The sequence below is a fragment of the Embiotoca jacksoni genome, unplaced genomic scaffold, assembly GCF_022577435.1.
Source record: "Embiotoca jacksoni isolate LCO1_2020_lvr unplaced genomic scaffold, fEmbJac1.0.p SCAF_32, whole genome shotgun sequence".
Lineage (NCBI taxonomy): Eukaryota > Metazoa > Chordata > Actinopteri > Embiotocidae > Embiotoca > Embiotoca jacksoni.
The window spans coordinates 809,625-815,624 of NW_027185384.1; the positions used below are offsets into that span (position 1 = coordinate 809,625).

Here is a 6,000-nt window from a genome sequence, read left to right on the forward strand (position 1 = left end):
TGCCCCCATGTGGCCAAAATATATATGTTAATGCAGTCGTGCTGAACCACGAGTGACAGTATTATCCCACCTACTGCTGCCCCTTCCAGGAACAAAAAGAAAATATGTCTTCCTCACTCTGTATCACCTGAGTTTTTGATCCACAGACTGGTGGTAAATCCCAGCTCGTCACTGCTGTAATGTCTGCAAACATCAGACTGTCTTTCATATCTTTCACATGTCTACTTTCTCTAACTGTGTGCTGCGTGTCAGTCAGTATTCCAGTTTGTCAGATGTACCCTGATTCAGATGAAATATGAGTCCTCACAGACTCCATATGTCAGGAAGCTGCTGAACTGATTTCACAGAATAGCCTTTACGAGCAATTAAAGTGTCACCGAAACCATTTGTATGTTGATGAAATATGTGAACCCAACGCTGTAAGTAGTTCTTAGTCCATTGATTCCAAGTCTTTTGTTACAAATGCAATTATCTGGTTTGTTTCGTCTAACTCTCTCTGTCTGCCAGATAATGACCTTAAGGAGGAATCTCCCTCCTCCCATCCTTTCCAATCAATGACACTTCGTGCGGTGGGTTAGTGGCACTTCATATTGTAAAGCTCTGCAATCACTCAGCATCTGATAAGAAGCACAGCTAAAGGGTACGCTGGCCATTTGTCCTACTAGCAGAAGATACAGCATCTGAATGCTTTATGAATGTGGATAGATTTCACGACATGCATATTTAGGTTTATGAAACCACATTCAGACATATGTATGAGTCAAACCTCACCCTGCCAGTATTTTCACTCCATCCCTGCATGTATGTACTTGTATTCACCATGTTCACCGTTATATAAAAACCCCTCATAGAATCTGTTTTTATCTCTACCACAAAATTTCCACACATAAGTGGAGCCATTCTTCCTGCTTCTGCTCAATTAAACCTTCCTTCAACATCCAGCCGCTGATGCATGGACTTCCCAGCTCATCCACACGTGGCAAAAATAACATTTTAATTGCGTAAAAATAAAATAAATAAGTGTGTAATGATGGAAAAAGAAAGCGATTAAAGCAGGCGCTCAGTGCAAATAGAGGAGCCTACTGCGGCTGAAAGCGTGATAATTAGACATTCCTTTCTGTGTGTGCCAGATACACAGATTCACTAATGTGCACTGTGCAGCCACTCCACAATAGGGAAGCTTATGTCCATGGAACGAGACACCCCACTGGCGAAATTTAACTTTTTACAAAAGCAACCTCTTCTCAAACACGGTTTCCACCACAGCCAAAAATACAGATTTAACAATGTGTCCGACGTGCATTCATATAGGTAGCAGCATGAGCCTCCTCCGTCAATCTCTCTTCTCTCCATCCTCCATGTGAGTGTGCTCAAGAAAGAGTAGTTCATTCTGCCTTGTGTGTGTGTGTGTGTTGGTTTATGTCCTCGTGATTTCAACATGAAAGGAAACAGAAAGCGAGTCATGCCTGCCAATGTTTTATTTTGTCCATAGGGGGCAATAAGCAACACTTTCTACCACAAAAATCTGTGGTTGGTTCTTAAATCGGAGAAATTCCACGTTATTATAATTCAGTGACAGATATTCAAATGAACATGTTTCCTGCATTTGTCACTGTACTCTCTTCTGCGTTGACCAACATGCTTATAGACAATATTCATGCATAACCGCAGGCCGATCTATAAATCAATGCCTATCATAATTTATATCACAGCCAAACACACTGACTGACAGATTAAACGCAGTCTATCATCTCCGCAGCTTCAATGTGATGTCAACAGAGATAAAGAAGGACGTTTTAAAAAAAAAAAAGGGGAAAAAAGCCATATGTCTGACCTCAGTAAACCTCAGTGTGCTGACAGAAATTGAAAAACCCCATCAAATAACTCTTCAGTCACGCCGCATGCAAAACTCATCCATCAACATCAGGGTGTCGGACAGAATGATAAGTGGAAATGGAGCAACAAGTCCAAGAAACTTCTTCCAATTTCAAATGGAGAAAACAGCAGTGACGCAACACACAGGCAAGATGATGGAACAGCAGGTCACAATGAAAATTTGGTAATTTAGTTCAACATTATTTAAGAGCTTAACATATCTGAAAAGTTATTTGAGTGTGCACAAATGTGCCACAAAGGAAATAATGCTAAGATTAAAAAATATCTGGAGTTGTGACAAAAGACAAAACAAGGACAAATGAATAACAATTAAATCTGTAGAGCAAGCAACGTCAAAATATTTATTTTCACTGCAGAACACAATAAAATGTGATTACCATCGGACATTTTCTTCTCACACTTTATCATTGTAGCTATTTAAAGAGCTATTTGAGGTTGTGTTGAGTGATTTATGAAACCTGGAAAAACAATTGTGTCAAAAATCGTCATCCCTGTAATATTTGGTTCAAGTGTTGCAGATGGCACCCAGTCATAATCAAGTACACCAAAAAAAAAAAAAAAAGCACCAAATGATTTTTTTTTTCTCAAGTTGAAATTTTAAATAACAACAACTCATTTGATACCGTTTTTTTTTTTTTTTTTTTTTTTTTTTTTTTTTAAACCTAATTTGGATCAAGATTTTTGCCAGATGGATAAACATTGTTCTTCACAGAGAAACCTGGACTTGTGGGTGTTCACTTGTTCTCCTGCTGTGGCATTTCAAAGAAATAATAGTGCAAAACTGAAGTGGGGAAACTTTCTCATGGATTCCAGACAGTAGCAAAATGCAAATCCCCATTTTTCTCTTTGGCAAGACCCCAAATGAAAACCCACACGAATCCATAATGAATGTAGGCTCCAAGAACAAAACCAGCATCGACCTACACACATACAATCCACGGCAGAAAGAGATACCGAGGCAATGTCAGTCCTATTTGTTTACCTGCCATCTCTTCAAACAAAACCAATTACTGTCAGCGGCTTAATCAATACACAGCACTCATCCATACGCACAACTCAGAGCAACCAGATGTTAATGGTACAGGTGAACTGTATCGGACAGCTCGTGATAAAAATATTAAGGGAATAAAAATGACAAACAAAATATATTCTGTCTCACTATAAAGCGCTCAAATCCACGAGAACACTGTACAGACTTCGCTTCTTCTCCAGTGCAGAAATAACTCAGAATCGCAGAGTCGTGTTTTTAGTTAGGTTTAGGAGTAGGGTGTGAAACGCGGAGTTTTCTGATTTCCTTCCTTCAATACTGTAAAAAGTGAGAAATTGATTTTGGTTTTATTTTCATCTAAAAACCCTTACGCTGATTCCAACTTTATGATTAAGAAAAAAGTGAAGTCAAATGATCCAAAACTAGAACCTACCTCCAGCCATCTCAAGTAGACCTCGTCCCACTGCACTGATTCATCCAGCCAAATGATAGGAGGAAACATCTGCGGGTTTTTTTTTCTCGGCTCGTAGACAGACAAAACTGCAGTAACTGTAATTGTCCTCCTGATTTAAAAAAAATGGATATACAATACGCCATGTAACCTGAAAATGTGGGATTAACAAACGTTGTTCGATCAAATCAGTTTTGAACATCAAGTTCTGAGTCCTCCAATGTATTTATTGGCAAGCAGCTCACTGTACGTCATTCAAAGCATGATTTGGGGGATTCAGTCTGTGCGTAAAGAATCTCAGCTATAACACCAGCAGTCATAAGATCCGACACAAACCTGCCGCCTGAAGTCTATTCTGTTGCTGTGCGCTTTTACGCACGTCTGGTGTGACTGCGACGCGAATCATCTCTTAATCGCATTCTTTAAAGGAGTTGTAGATCTAAATGCATAGGCTTATATGAAAGCATTGCTTTGTAATGTGTTGGTTGCTTTACTGACTAAAAAAACACAGGGATCATAAACACGTATTTTTGCATCCTACGGTGGCGAAATCAAGAAATCAAGAATGGCTGATCGAATTGATGAGACGAGAGGAAACTGCTTCTGGGGAAATAGACTCACGGATCTGCATCTCTGCCACCACATCCACGACTATACACTAGGCTGACAGCACAGGTGACATATCAAAAGAGGAGAGTTGAGTCTGTAGCGATTCTTTTGGGTCTATGTTAGACATGGAGAAATAAAACCAGATGTTTTTTTCAAAGCAATGATGCGTTGGACGCTTTTTATCCAAAGCGCATAGGCTTGCACGCGTTTCTGGTAAACTGCTGGGCATTTATTTGGAAAAATAACCAAACCACAGTTTGTGTAAGCCATTTAAAAGCGAAAAATGTTCGTAATGTCGAGGAAAGGCAGAGTATAACGTGCTTATTTAATGGGGTATTTGACGTGAATCGTGTAACCAAGGCACAGTGTGGTTGTAATCGTTTGGCAAAAAAAAACAAAACATTATACATTAAACGATACATGACACGGAGACTGGTGTTCACAAAAATATACCAGGACAACCAATAAAGTTATGCTGTCATTGATTTCTCTAAGATGCGTCATATGGCACAGGCAGCTGTGGATCTGGCACAACATATTTCGTTTTCTTTGCGTTCCTCATGCAAAGCTCTGCCAGCAGCAGACACTGGCAGGCTTGTTTTCTATTCGATAGCCTATTTCCACTGACTACAAGTTGTTTTTTTTTGTTTTTTTACAGTGATTGAGATATTTTCTCTTTTTTAATTTATAGGATTTAACTCAAAGTTGTTGACTTTTTGTCACCTTGGCTGACCAAAATAACTTTCAAGTGTCTGATATCTTAAAGAAAACCCAATCAGAATAGCACTGTGATCATCGAGTTTGGATTTTTACGCACTGGAGGATCCTGATTACAGATTTCGATAGGGGAGTTGGAGAGAGTCCTGAAAAAAGTCTGAGATTCAACCCCGGGCCAAAAATACTTCCTCCTGTCGGAGTGTCCTTGAGCAAGACAGCTGAACAGACCTCTCTAACCGCAGAAACAAGCGCTCTATCGTCTGGTCTGAGAGCTTGTGGTAAACCATCTTCAGAAATATCGACTCTTTTTGGTTTATCAGAGCAAACGCGGAGAATTGTTTATAAGAAAGGAAAATGTTCAGTTATGAGCTTACCTTTTTTCATGCTGTCATGCTGGTGGCGTCTTTTGGTCCGCTTCATCGCACCGTGACTGCATGTCTGAGGACATGCTTCTGGAGACAGGCTTTGGAGACGAAAAGCGCCTCGGCTGCACTGGAGAAAGTGAAGAGGGGGCGGGTGTGTGTGTGTGTGTGAGCGAGAGAGAGAGAGAGAGAAAGGGGAGAGAGCTATAAGAAGTAGGCTGGCGTTTATTTGACGATCATGACAGTCGTTATTTGCTTTTTCGATCCGTAGAAACCAGCGTGAGTTTAGTGCAGCAACACGTGATATAAAACACAGAAATCATCCAAAGCTATTTTATTCGCCAAAACACCAATTAAAGCTCATGACAGGCAGAATCGGACACATCCCACAGATTTTCAGAGGAAAATCAGCCCATTTAGCTTATTAGTACTTGTTTCACGGCACTGCACTTTTTCATACAATATTTATTTCCTGGACTGGACTCATCCTCATTTCTATTAATTTTCTTTGACTTCTTGGTAGAAACTGGGCTTTGCCTCGCGGACTTCGTGTGATATGACAGTTTCCATTCAGAAAAAAATGACTGAAATCGCTGGAGGTTTACGCAGACTCTCTGGTTTCAGCACCGAGGAGAGCGCATATTTGGAGATGAGAAAAAAAAAAGCCAGAGCGTGTTCACGACATTCGCTGATTTTACCTTTTGCAAAAAGCCTCTTTTCATCCAAAGCACACTGCAAATAGAGACGACAAACGGAACTCGGTGACTTAAACATGAATGCTATTCTGTGGTTGAGCAAGACGCAAAACAATATCACAGTCAGTTTTAACACATCTCTTGTAACTAAATCCAAATTGAAACAATAAAAAGTAGACAGAAGAATGTATCGCATCCTGTGAGTTCTCGCATTCCTACCATGATACACTGCACCTTGCACAATGTTTACGTGACTCTGTTTATACTGTAAACAATATATAC

General features: G+C 40.0%; 1 protein-coding gene across 2 annotated transcripts in view; it reads right to left on the reverse strand.

The window, feature by feature from the left end:
- chrm2a (cholinergic receptor, muscarinic 2a) overlaps positions 1 to 5,143 on the reverse strand; it is a 73,288-nt gene extending 68,145 nt beyond the window's left edge. The window contains exon 1 of one of the 2 annotated variants that reach the window (XM_069164951.1): positions 5,036 to 5,143. The gene's annotated coding sequence lies outside the window, so the exon portion shown is untranslated. Of the gene's footprint in view, positions 1 to 3,317; positions 3,673 to 5,035 lie in introns of those variants that run through there. The other variant, XM_069164952.1, reaches the window with a different exon arrangement.
- Positions 5,144 to 6,000: the final 857 nt, after the last annotated feature.